The 14545-nt window shown below is 40.0% G+C and overlaps 1 pseudogene; it reads right to left on the bottom strand.

Moving 5' to 3' along the window:
- Nucleotides 1–12118: 12118 nt before the first annotated feature.
- LOC109458621 (ubiquitin-conjugating enzyme E2 L3) lies at nucleotides 12119–12611 on the bottom strand (annotated as a pseudogene).
- Nucleotides 12612–14545: the final 1934 nt, after the last annotated feature.

The following is a 14545-nucleotide window of genomic DNA, read 5'->3' as shown; positions in this document are numbered from 1 at the left end:
GACACAATTTTCAGCCACACAGGATGGCTGAGGTAAAAGTTTCATTATATGTTTCTCAGTCATGATTCTTAGCTCTAAATCCATCAACCTGGTCTTGAAGTACCAGCTTTCTGCCACTGGAGGTCCTTGGAAAGATTTCTGACTGCACAGGAAGCCATGCTAGCCATGGGAACAGACACATTGGTTATCACAGGTAAAAGAAAGTGAGGGGAGAATAGTGGGTCCAGCTACTAAGGCCTGTTGTTCTTCAAGAAACTCAAATCCATCCCTATAACCTTTCATCTGTTGGTCTTGGTCTTTCAACAGAATTAAAACTGAGAAAGCAGAAAATAGAAATGATTTCAAATATTTTATTGCATACAGAGAGATCAAGTAATTTTTCTCTGTGATCCATCACCAGTAAGTACATTTGCGAAGGGGGGATATTTATTGCTTTCAGAAAATGATAGATTTTTTTTTCCAGACATACATGCTGATTTAGTTTCAACTATGTGGCAGAATTCCTTAAAGACCCTATCTTTCATATACTTTGGAGCAAGGTATCCAGCTCATTAATTCTGAAGAAAGGATTCTGATAAAATATGAGATAAATCAGAACAATATTGTATATTTTTTCTTGGCAAGAGCTGTAAGAGTTTAAGAAATTAGCCTAAAGAAAGTGCAAACCTGAGGTGAATTCTGGATTGTAGTTACGAAGGTATTTTTAGTGTTCAAACATAGAAATCAGCAAAATGTAAAAATCATTGGAACACCGGATATGAAAAATAATTTAGTAAATTGCCTACACACAATTTTTAAAATAGGATTGGAGAATTTCCTCACAAATCCTCTTAGATTCCTAAGAGATGCCTGTGGGCAGGTATATGGTCTCATTAAAAATAGGGTGTAAGCGGCTGTGTGATTCCTGAAAGGTTATCCAGCTGGCAGGGCAATGCAAGAACTTGTCAGTTCTCTTGAATTTGGGGGTTATTTTAATAAACTTCTCCATCGCAAAAGTAACAACATCCATGCTCTACAGGTATTGACCATATTTTCAACCTGGTGACTCTAAGGGAGATGCACGAGGAATACAATAAATGGCAGATGTGTAGTCCAGTTAGTACTTACTATCCAGGTCTGGCCTCTGAGTCTAGTACTCAGCTGTGAGGCTAAGCTGTTCCCTCGGTTTTGAAATTGTTGTCTTGACTACCCAGCCTCGCTGTATCAAGCTTAGAAAGTTTTATCCCATCCTCACAGAAAATGCTCATTGCAACATTTCTGTAGTGCTTAAAAAAAGATGTGAAAGAAGATAAATTCAACGGTGACGGACCATTGACCCCATGTGGATTTGAGTGGGTAAGACTATACGCGTGGGGACCTGCCTAAATAAACACTTAAAGATGACTGTACTTGTCCAGGTAGAAGAAGACCATTGCCTGATTAAACCTGAGGCAGTGAAGATGGAAGAAGGGGATCAATTCAACTTGGTGTTATCTGAACGTGAGTGGTGAGAAGAAATGAGGAATAAAAGATCACCGCCATATTTTTTTGACTTGAGTGATTGGGTTAATGTTCAGCAAGCTTTGGAAAAGAGGTGGGAGGGCAAGTATCAAAGCAAAGATTTTTGATTTACTTTTGAACATCAAATGGATTGCTGGCCGCAGTTGGCCCATGGGCCGCAGTTTGGACACCCCTGCTCTAGAGAGAATCAAGTTAAGAGTCTTCTTTTTCTTTTTCTTCCTCCTTCCCTTCCTCCCTTCCCATTTATTCTCCCCTACCTCCTCCTCCTTCTTCTTCAGAATGAGATAGATTTGAACACATCTGTGGGCAGAGGGAAATGATCCACCAGAGTCAGTATTTTAGTATCCCCTTTCATGAATTCATTTAATATTTGCAGTTTATTACAATGCTGGGCTACAATCACAAATAAGATCTGCCTCTTACTTTGAGGGGAACATGACAGGCAGAATAATGTCCCCCACCCCAAGATGTTCACATCCTAAGCCCTGGATCTGTGACTATGTTACCTGTTACACAGCAAAGCATTTTTGCAGATGTGATTAAGTGGAGGATCTTGCCGTGGGGAGATTTTTCTGGATTATATGGGTGGGACCTGTAGAATCACAAGGGTCCATATAAGAGGTTGGCAGGAGGGTCAGAGTCAGAGAAAGGAGATGTGCAGCAGAGTCAGAGAGACACTTGAAGATAGTGTGCTGCTGCTTTGGAGGAGGAAGGGGCCACAAACTAAGGAATGCGGGTGGCCTCTAGAAGCTGGAAAAGCAAGGAAATAGATTGTCCCCTAGAGCCTCTGGGAGGAGTGGCCCTGCTGACACCTTGATTTTGGCCCAGTGGAACCTATTCAGGCTTCTCATCTCCAGAATTGTAAGATAATACATTTGTGCCATGTGTGGCAATTAGCTACAGCAGCAAGAGGAAACTAATATAGAAGCTAATGGTAGAGACAGCCTCTTGGACCCTCTTTCTATGATGCTGTCATTGGGTGGGCACAGGGTGCTATGGGAGAGTCCACCGACAGGCCCTGACCAGAATCAAGGGCTGCAGAGTCTGGAGAGGGAGGCAGGGACAGCTTTACAGTGTTCAGATGGAAGAGTAGGAATCAAGCGAAATGGGGTAGGCAGTGAGGTTGGGAGAACATTTCAAAGAGAGGGAAGAGCAGGGACAAAACCCTGAGTTAAGAGAAAGCATGATAAGCTTTGGAAACTTCAGGAAGTGAAGTGAGGCTGGACTCTTGAGTATCAAGTGCAGAATGGTGGCAGATGAGGCTGAGGGCTGAACAGAGGCCACCATGTCTGCCAGGCTAACTTGTGTGGATTATATCCTAATGACAAGGAAGAATCATTGAAGAGTCTTAAGGGAGTAAAGATGATGATGATGATGATATATATATATATATATTTCTTTTTTTTTTTTTTGGAAAATATTTCTGGTTAAAATGTGAGAATGAAGTGGAAATCTGGTAACAGGAAGCCCAGTCATGTGCATATTGTAGCAATAAGAGCCCGAGGTGATGGTGGCTTAAACAGAGGGTAGGTTATTATGCAAATGAGAAAAGGACAGAGCTACACAGGATTAGATGGCAGATGGGCATCAGGAAGCAAGCTAAGTCCGGGGGACGACAGAAGATGGCGAGCTGAGGTGACAGGCAGCAGAACAGTGTCCTCGGAGATGGGGCAAAGCAGGACGGGAGGAGAGGGAAACTTGCAGGGGAGCAGAGGTGTGTTGTGGCTTGTATCTGACTGCCCCAGTTTCTAGGTGACCTGGGCCATTCTCTGACTTGTGGGGGGCCAAGGTTGGGGGAGATCAAGCTGCTTTGGAGAATTATGAAGGATCTGACCAAACCCAAGAATTGGGTTACTGGCTTCTTCCAGCTCATCCTAAATCTGTAGTTGGCCCTTGAACAACATGGGAGTTAGAAGCATGGACCCCTGTGCAGTTGAAAATCTGTGTATAATTTTTGACTTCCCCAAACCTTAACTACTAATAGCCTACTGTGGACTGGAAACCTTATCAATAACGTAAATAGTCAATTAACACATATTTTCATGTCTTATGTATTGTATCCCATATTCTTACAATAAAGTAAGCAAGAAACAAGAAAATGTTATTAAGAATTTCATAAGGAAGAAAAAATACATTTGCAGTATCTATTGAAAAAAATCCGTGTATAAGTGGACCAGTGCAGTTCAAGGCCATGTTGTTCAAGGGTCAACTGTATTTTGGTGTCACTACTCCCGCCTCCTCCCCAGGGGGTATTTATATTTGGGAGAGACTGCACCTTCCCCCTGACAAATGCCTCTGGACCAATGTAAAGGAGGCTCTGCCCTTTCTCTGGCTTTTCTGCTCTAGTGTCTTGGTTTAGTTCAACCCTGGGCATGGTCAAGGCTCGGTTTAGGTTTCTCTTGATCCCTAAAAGGTGTTCACTTGCTTGGCTCTTCGCTATCAGCTCTGCTATCACCTTCTAAGCATTTCCTTTAGAGAGAATCTGATCTTTCATGGCTGCTAATCCCTGGACAGATTGATTTGCCTTTCCACAGTCCGGCAGCGTGCAGAGCTGTAAACCCCCCTCATCTAGCTTCCTGTATGTGGGAAGAAGAAAAGAGATTATAGCTGCACAGGGCCCTTCAAATTGACAGTGTAAACTCCCATTAGAGACTTTGTGGTTAGGAGGGGTTCTTTCTCCAGGGTTGCCTGTCAGTGTGTGTATGGGGGGGTGGGCAGTGATGACAATTCTACCTCCCAATAGGGAGGTAGGAACTAATTTTAATGGTATAAATAATGTGTATGTAGGCACTGCTCTTGGTGACAAAATTATTGGTGGTGTGTGGCTTTGGGCAATCTACTGTATTGGTATGCTATGGCTGCTATAACGAAGTAGTGCAGATAGGGTGGGGCAAACAACGGAAATTTATTTTCTCACTGTTCTGGACACTGACATCTTCTCCAAGGTCAAGGTGTTGGCAGGGTTGGTTTCTTCTGAGGCCTCTCTTCTTGGCTTGAGGATGTTCATCTTCCCTCTTTGTCCTCTCACGGTCTTCCCTCTGTGTATTTGCATCTGTGGGGTTTCTTTGTGTGTCCACAATTCCTCTTCTTATAAGGGCATCAGTCAGATTGGACTGAGGCCCACCCATATGACCTTATTTTACCTTAATTACCTCTTTAAATTCCTATGTCCAAATAGAGTCACATTCTGAGGTACTGCCGGTTAAGGCTTCAACATATGAATTATGGGTAGGGGGACACAATTCAACTCATAACATTTATCCTCCTAAGGGTCAGTTTCCTTCCTCAACTCTGAAATATGTGTAATAACTGTCCCTTCCTTCATATGGTTGACTTGAATATTAAGTGAAATATTGCATGAAAGTGGTTTCATAGAGCACTTCACACTCAGGAGTGCTCAGCAAATGTTTGCTGCTGTGGTACTGAGTCTGATGACCGGACACAGTGTAGCGACATTTACAAGGTGGGTGAAAGAACATGCTTTGACCTCAAACAGGTATTTGAGGTCTGTGTTCCCTTTTACTCTACTAAAAATCTCTCAGCAGCATATCTAGAACACATAGTAAACTAGTAATAGTAGCTATTTCTAGAGTGAGGAACTGTGTTTTAAAGTTATTGATACCATCTTTTGTTGGAAAGACAATTTTACATTTAAAAACTTCAGTGTGAACTTTGCCCTACCCCTGTGCCCCCATCTACTGCCTTAACTTTTGTCACTAGATTGTTATATTTAGTTACAGCAAAAATTAAAAAAAAACCAAAAACTTTTCACATATATATGTGTGTGTATATATATATATATATATATATATATATATATATATATATATATACATATATATATTTACAGTGCCAAAATAATGTACACACATTTTAAGAGATGTTATCTATGCTCAAGCAGTAGTTCACCATATTCAGAAGTGTCTTGACGCTGATGGTAACCACTTTGAGCACCTCTTGTAATTGCAGAAGTTAAACGTGACTTGTATTCATCTTTTGCTATTGGTATATATTGAGGATTATAATTAATAGTTTTTTCCTTTCTTAAAATGTGTATACATTTTTTGACATCGTGTGTGTGTGTGTGTGTGTGTGTGTGTGTGTATGTATGCACACACATCCTTTCCACTTAAAGTTATAAAGATATTCTATAATATCTTACAAGTGTTCTAAGACTTTTCATGTTTCACATCTTTTCACCTTTAGGTCTTTCACCCAACATGAACCAAGTGTTGTACGTGGTATTTGATAGGGATTTAATCTTTTTTCCATTTTTCCTCCATAGGTAAAGGCAGTGATTCCAATGCTTTTTATGAACTAGTTCATCCTTTCTGTATTGGTTTATAATGCCTTCTCTCTGCTGTATCAAAGTTTCATATACATATATACTTGGGTCTGTTTGGAAACTTTTACACTGTGACGTTGATCTATTCCTGCGTCCCTATCACATGGTTTTAATTCTTACCTCATTTTAAAGAAGTCTTGTTATCTGGCAGGGCAAATTTTTTTTCCTTGGTCTTTTTAAGTGTCCGCATCTGTATAAATTTTAAAATCAGTGTCTGTAATTGATGGTTTTTAGTTTCATGGTACTAGAGTCAGAGAAAGTGTTCTAATGACTCCCACACACACACACAAGTTTAGGGTCACGTAGATTTGCAGTCCCATCCCTAGAAACTAATTCCGTTGGTAAGGGGTGTGGCCTGGCCCACTGAGAGTTTCAGAGTCTCCTCAGATGATTCCAGTGCCTCCACTGTTCTTTCAAAGGGGGTTTGTGGGCGGTAAGCCCTCCTGTTTGAACATCTTACCTTACTCTTCTAGCATGTCTTACCCCAATGAGACCTCCACCATCACTAATGTTCCCTTCCAGGCCAGTCTGACTTCTCCCTCGTGGCTTTCAAAGCTTTTATCTTTATTCTTGGTATTCTGCATTTTATTATATGGATTCTACTTGTGGATTTCTTTCTTTCTTTATTTTTATTTATCCACTGTGGTATGTGTCCCTTCGAGGCTCTCTGTCCTCAGTCAGTTGGGGACAGATCAGCGTCATTAGCCCCTTTAATTTAGCTCCTTTGCCCTTGCATCCAGTCTCCTGAACAGAGCTCCTATTAGATGCACGAGGAAGCCTTTTGCTCTCTTCTGTGTGTCTCATAAATTCTCATTCATGCTTTTTTATCTCTGCATCTCTTTGTACAGCACTCTAGCTGAATTGTTTAATACCACAGCCCTTCTCACTTTAACTTTGTCTTGTCATGGGTTTATCCAGTTTGTTAAATTGTTAAGAGTCAATTTCCATGTTAATATATATTATTATTTCCAGGGGGTAATTGGCTAATCTGTCAATTTAGTTTCATACTTTTGTGGTTTGGTTAAATGGATGCTGTTTCTTCCTTTTATCTCTTTGAGGCCCTTAAAACATGCTTATAGTCAGTCATTTCTATTAATTATTCCATTTTGTTGGGAGCAGGATTGCTCGACAGACTCAGCAAAAATTAAAAAGAAAAAAGTATGACCTGTTAAATTTGAATTTTAGATAAACAATGAATAATTACTTTTAGTATAAGTGTGTCCCATGTGATATTCAAAACATACTTATACTAAAAGATTTGAGAATCCTGGCTCACTTGTTAGCTCTATTTCCCACTGTGAATTAGTTAACTGGCATTCTGTTTAATGCATCAATTTTACAAGCACGTTTAGGATGATTTAGTCTTTGAATCGCTTTCTTGTAAATGCTGTAAAATTGAGTTTCTGGCCCTGCAAAGTCATTTTCACACTGGGATGTTTTGATCGTATCTCCTAGTGTGGAACATCAAAGTGAATATTCAGGTTTTACAAATGTTTTTTCCTAAGAAATGTGCACAACAGATAGCCCCATCCCATTGTCAACCCCTTACCTACTGAAGCGTTTAGTCAAAGATGGGATGGGAACATGGGATCAAGTTTGGGTATAGATGAGGATGTCAGGTAATAAAATGACTTTGTTAAGAAAAAAACGAACACTTAAACTTTAGTAGTTTGTTTTTAGGTTGCATTAAATATCCTAAAAGTCACTTTCATTAGGCTATATAGAAAGAGTAGCATCAAAACTTTTGCCTTGGCAAGGCTATATTGGCACATAGATCAGTGGGGACAGAAATAAAAACAGCTGAAGAGGTGAGTAATTGTACCAAAGTCACACAGTGTACTTGAACTTGACAGCTTTTGAATTAAAGCTCCTATTATATTGACCTAGCCTCATGAGCTAGCTTGTTTTTCAATGATTGAAGGCAAAGTTTAGTCAATGTCTGATTTTTTTTCTCTTTTACTGTGATTATGGGGAAAAAAAATCGATAGTTTTCATTCGAATTTTCATTTATCTACAAGTAGAATCCTACTAGCTAGAAGAAGTTTTGAAACATATTTCCCCCTTGGTGTTCAATGATGTTGAACTCATAACAATAGCACTGAAGTTGAAAGTGCAAGGCCATGGGCTTGGCACTAGGTGATATAAAAACAAACAGGAGACAGTGGCTGAGCTCAGGCGCTCCCAGTCCGTGGGGGTGGGAGAGAGGAACAAGTAAACAAGCACCGTGATGTAATTTATATCAGTGGGGATCGCTGAGCAAGAGGGGAGCAGTCCCTAGCTTGTGACTGCAGGGATTTTATTTCCAATCCTCTGTAAACGTGCCTTGAATTCTCATCTATATCTTTGGGAGAAATATAAATGCATGCCATATCTATGTTTTCCCGAAGTCATTTTATAGTTTTGAAAACAGAAAAACAATGAGCATAAATGCTTCTTTATGCCAAATGCTTATTAACTATGATCGACCACCATTTATACTTATCAAATCCTTGGGTTTTAAAAAACTCACACATTGTTATTGTAAAGTGAAATCTTAACAATACAGTCTTGTGTTGTTTTGTTGGGATTTGAAAGTGAGATTTTTCCACTTTCTCAAATCCTGGTGTCTCAAATCCTGGTGAGGCAGTTTTAACTCTGAAGGGATGTTTCTAAATTTATATCACAGTTTCCTTTTACTGGCTTTTATAGAGAATGGACCACTAGCATGATACTTGAACCAGAATAAAAAAAAAATCTACTTTTCTTTTTCCCTGTGCAGAATGCAGAATTCAATTGGCAGCTGCGGAATATATTCTGTAAGTCAGTGTATGGATTTCAGGCTATTTGCACAAGCAACAGTAGTTGGAGCCACTTAGCTGGACAGCATATCCTAGGGCAAAATGATTAGCTGAAATTAGTGGAATTTTGGTGTCGGCTCAGTCCGTTGGCAACCTCTGAGCCATCAGGAATCCCAGGATGCTTTTGTGTCTTCTGGTAGTGTTTCCTCCTGGGCAGCAATTGCTAAACGGGAAAAGCAATCACACAGGAAAAAGTTACATGTACTATTTCCAATTATATCATGAAAGATGGTGTAACCATTGGATTTCTAACATTATACCTAAAAAGTCATCTTGGCTAATTGCCTAAGAAATTTCATGTTAATTTTTCAAGAAGGAGAAAAAATAATTTCCAAATTTCCAATTTGAGATACATGGGTGATAACAGCTAACCTTGACTGCAGTGAACATAGTCACTAGCTTTGTTTTGGCTTTAAAAGTGTTGCGAACGGGGCAGAGCTGCTTACTGAAGTACAATTAATGTTTCAGAAATGAAAAATCAGAAGCTGGTTAAATAATGATTTTTTTAAAAACCTACTGGCTTTTTTCAAGATAGCTAAATCAATTAGTGACTAATAAATGTTATTTTTTAAAGGGAAATCAACCCCCAATTTATTGTTCAAAGGTACTGCTAGAAGTTGTGTTTTGAAGAGTGACTGCATTCTTAGATTGGAATATACGAGTATAAAACATTCAAAATGTTTTTTTTCTTAATTAAATCAACATTTCAGACTTTTAAGACCCAAACTGTTTTCCAACTTGAATCTTGGCTCTTAAAACTGGAAGATATTTTTCACTGTATTTTACACTGTATTTTTACAGAGTTGACTCTGTTTTAACCCTATCAGAGAGAATGGATGAAGAAATATCAAATTCTCCACTTTTGCATCTTGATGGGATATATATTCTTGTAACAGAATTTGTGGCAGAGCTAAGTTTGTCCTTAAAATCAATACAATTGGTAGAGAAGGATAATCTCACAGTGTTCTTCATGTTGACTTTTTAGATCAAAACCAGCTTTGCTTCACCGACAATCATGGAAGCCGTCCCATAGTATGGACTTTTCATTTTAGCACTGAGGCTGGGGAAGGGGGGAGGGTCCAACTGGGGGTGCCTGAGGGGGGAAGATAACTGGCTCCTGCTGGCAATAATTGGTTTGGGGTCAGCAAATGACAATTCATGTCTGTCCAGTGAGGACATCAGAAGGCACGGAAGTCTCGAGATGGCGCAGCTGAGTAAATGACAATTGGCCCGTGGAAAGTAATTAGAATGAATAATTGCTTTCTGATGATCTGCTATTTTAGAGTTATATGAAGAATGCCTGCCACCTTATGAAAACATATGTTTTCCTTGCTCAGCTTTAGTGTTACATTTGGCTTTTCAAAAGCAGCTCAATATTCTATCAATGACTGGTTCTAATAGATAAGATCTGATAATAGTTGAAAGGCAACCTACAGAAGAAAATGTCATTAATCGGCCAATGACACCTTTGTGTGTCTTGAGCTGGGTAGATATGTCCTAAAGAATGAACACCAAGATTGCCTTATACAAGATTCTATCCTAGACAAGCAGTGCTAGATGGAATTAATTTTCATAAAGAGTGAAGTTCACTTGGATGTGAGGAACTAGTCTTTCAAGGGTTAGGTGAGAAATGCTCTTTCTTCCCTATGGGACAGGTTTTACAGTCTTTCTGATCAGGCATACAGCTGTAAAATCTAATTCTGGGAAACTATATAATCACATTTCCAGCAAACCTTTGACGTACCCTGAGCTGAAACCACACCATTACATTTTCATGAGAACTCACTGTTATTTGCCTCAATATAAGCATTTTGTCACATTTTCTTCTGTTTAAATAATCCAATTTAAAAGGAAATATCTTGAACGGACATGAGTCACACTTTTTATATTAATTCCAGCTTTGGTATCTGCCTAAAAATTAGTATTTACTTTCTATAAATGCGACACATTCATTCTCATGTTTATAATTTTGCCGTTGCAATCATATCAAAAAGACACTGAGAAATGAAGCTTGTCTTATTCTATGGCAAAGGTCAGTTGCAAAGGAATGAGTCATTTTGAGACATTTTATACTGTAATGATTGGTACCTGTCACGCGGGGAGGCCTGCGGGGTCTCTGCTCCCACTCCCCACATAAGAACGCAGGATATGGTGAGGCCAGAAAGGAACACCCACGGAGCCATAAGTAGGGGAGTCATATCACTATAGTCTCATTGGTGGCTGGGTTGGAGACACAGGAGGCAGGAGCCACAGAATCCGCAATCCTCACTCCGCTACTCGCCAGCTCAGCCACCATCTTCTTGCTAACCCTCATTTTTGCTAGCGTAGCCACAGCAGTTATATTAGTGGCCAATGGCTCACTGGTCACAGCTGACGGCCAAATAGCCACAGCTGATGGCCATCCAATCACAGTTGATGGCCATTTACTGCCTGAGCCAGCACTTTTCCACGTGAGGCCGAGAGCCTGGAAACTGCACTCCTGGCTCTGTCCCCACAGTACCCAATTGTTAAGTTTTTATGGTCCAAAGACGTCTGTGTGCCAACTAGGGTGATGTGAGGGGTTTCCCTGGACACAGGGATTTCAGTGCTAAAACTGCGAAATCTTGGCCAACATAGTGCCAAGACAGGAAGTAGAATAATGGTGCAGTAGCGAGCAAGACTGAGAAGCCCTGCGGGAGGAGGACACGTTTCCTGTTTAGAAGAAAATATGCAAATATAACACCAGAAGCAGTGTGAAAATTAAAAATGGGTACACTTACAAAATGAGGTCAGTGGTTTCTGTGTTGATTTCCAAAGAGACTCTCCTGAGAAACATCTGTTTCTAGGTTTCCTGAATTTCAGTGAGTGAGTTAAAGCTAACAGAGAAGTGGTTTGTCTCATTTGCTCTCATTAATTCATTAAAACATATTGAATAGCTTTTCTATGCCAGACACTGTCAATAGAAATATACCAGAGAACAAAACAGCATCCCTCTTGTGGTGAGATTTATGTTCAAAATGGCAACACTGGACCCCATGGAATAGTTACCTCACGCTGGGCATGCCACGTGAGTTCTCGTTCATTCCCCAGAATCTCTCTACTTAGAGTCCCACCGTTTGCCCCACTTTCGGGGTAGGGAAACAGAGGCTCAGAGATACAAAATGACTTGCCCCAAGGGAGGACGGTGGGGTTCAGGCCACCCCGAGTGTGAAAGGAAAGCCCTCATGATGCCATGTCTTCCTGGCAGGAGGCAGAGTTCTGATTCTTTTCTTTTCTTCTTTTTTTTTTTTAGGACATCTTAAGTTTTTAATCCTTTTATAGGTTACCTAAACCACTTTTGATTAAGAAAACTGTAGAAAGTTAGTAACTGCCACAAGCAAATGCCAGGTGGTGGCACGTGTCAATTTTCCAGAGTCCTGCTTTGCGGGGTGTGTGCACTGCTCTGGATCTCTGCTCATACTTGCTGGAATCAATCGCGGCAGATTTTAGTCCACAGGTCGCTTTTCCCCATATTGCTCTGTAAACTCTTCAGCATTCTTACAGAATTTTTTACGGTCCTTAGAGTATTCTTCAGCTAGGTCAGCCCGAAGGGGGTGCTCGGGCTGGGGGTCGTTCACCAGTGCTATGAGGGACTGGATTACTTGGTCAGTTTTGGTTGCTGGCTTTCAGTTTTCAGCACTAATTACAGGCAGACAGACTTGCCCCTTTTTATCAATGTTGGGGTGATAGATCTTTGTTTTAAATATGATCTTCGGTGGTTTGAACGGGTACTCTGCTGGAAAGTTGATTTCAATTCTGAAGGCCCCCTTATCATATGGAGGGTTATCAGGAACAACAAGCCCTTGCCAAGTCAACAAATTAGCTTCATCAACCTGGATGTTACAGAAGTTTTTCATTCCACATTTGCGGATTTCTTCATGCTCCTTCATCAGCCTCCTGCTGGCCGCCATCTTGGATCTGGGGCTGCTGCTTTCCCAGTGGGCATCCCAGAGTTCTGATTCTTGAAGCAAAGCCCTGGATCCAGTGCATGTCTGAGTTATGGGGCAGTCACATCATACCAGCCACATTTCTAGCAGCCTTCACTTGGGTCCACTTATGTGATGTTTACATGAGCTAGGAGGAAAACGTTGAGACATCTAAAAAGGACGTTCCTCTCTAAGATCCAAGAAACTCTCTTGACAAGAATCCACACTGTGGTAAGGGGCTTCAGAGGGGAGAAAGGGGAGTGAGGGTAAAAGAGAAGGTAAGCCAGACACAGGAGTAAAGGGGGTGTGGCAGTGATAGATGAGGTTCTCATAGACTGTTTGCTAACCCAGGACAGAGACTCCCGTGTAGCCTGTTTCTGCTTTTGTTTGTTGGGTGAGTAAGTGAGGTATTCCAAGTGTCCATATTAATAGACTGTCTTTACTCTAATGTAAAGTCTTGCTTCTGTTGTTATAGATTAACTGACCATATAGGCATGGATTTATTTCTGGGCTCTCTATTCTGTTCCATTTATCTATGTGTCTGTTTTTATGCCAATACCGTGCTGCTTTGATTACTATAGTATTGTAGTATGATTTGATGTCAGGTAGCGTGATACCTCCCACTTTGTTCTTTTTTTAATTAAAGTTTATTGGATGACAATTGTTAGTAAAGTTACATAGGTTTCAAGTGTACAATTCTGTAATACATCATTTATATATCATGTGTGTTCACCACCCAGAGTCAGTTCTCCTTCCATCAACATATATTTGATCCCTTTTACCCTCATATACCACCCTCCTGCTATTTATCCTCTGGTAACCACTAAACTATTGTCTGTGTCTATGCGTTTTTGTTTCTTTGTTTTTGTCTTGTTCCTTTGTTGTTTTCAGTTTTATATACCACATATCAGTGAAATCATATGGCTCTCTACTTTTTCTGTCTGACCCATTTCACTTAGCATAATAATCTCAAGATCCATCCATGTTGTTGCAAATGGCACTATTTCATCTTTCCTTATGGCAGAATAGTATTCCATTGTGTGTATAATCACATCTTCCTCATCCAGTCATCTATTGAAAGACACTTGGGTTGTCTCCATGTCTTGGCCACCATAAATAAAGCTGCAATGAACATTGGAGCACATATATCTTTATGGATAAATGTTTTCAGATTTTTTGGGTAGATACTCAGGAGAGGGACTGCTGGGTCATATGGTACTTCTATTCGTAATTTTTTGAGAAACCTCCACACTGCCTTCCATAGCGGCTGCACCAGTCTGCACTCCCACCAACAGTGTATGAGGGTTCCTTTTTCTCCACAGCCTTTCCAACACTTGTTATTATTTGTCTTGTTGATGATTTGTTCTGCTTTCTGAAGATTGCTGTGGCTATTCAGGGTCTTTTATAGTTCCATATGAATTTTAGGATTATTTGTTCTAGTTCTGTGAAAAATGTCATTGTAATTTGATAGGGATTGCACTGAATCAATATATTGCCTTAGCTAGTATGGACATTTTAACTGTATTAATTCTTCCTATCCATTGGCATGGTATATGTTTTTATTTATTTGTATCTTCTTTAATTTCTCTCTTCAATGTCTTATAATTTTCTGAGCACAGGTCTTTTACTTCCTTCGTTAAATTTATTCCTATGTATTTTATTGTTTTTGAAGCAATTGTGAATGGGACCATTTAGAATAAGAATCCAGGGTTAAAATGAAGTCTCATTTTTAATGCCCACATTTTTACAGACTAGTTTCCTGTATTTGAGAGATTTATCTAGATTTAGTAGAATAGAAATTCTACTAAATGAATGCTGGTTAGATCTGCAGGTACCATGTTCCCCCGAAAATAAGACCTAGCCGGACCATCAGCTCTAATGTTTCTTTTGGATCAAAAATAAATATAAAACCAGGTATT

This window comes from Rhinolophus sinicus, linkage group LG14, assembly GCF_036562045.2.
Source record: "Rhinolophus sinicus isolate RSC01 linkage group LG14, ASM3656204v1, whole genome shotgun sequence".
Taxonomy (NCBI): domain Eukaryota; kingdom Metazoa; phylum Chordata; class Mammalia; order Chiroptera; family Rhinolophidae; genus Rhinolophus; species Rhinolophus sinicus.
This window is presented reverse-complemented; position numbering and strand designations above follow the sequence as displayed.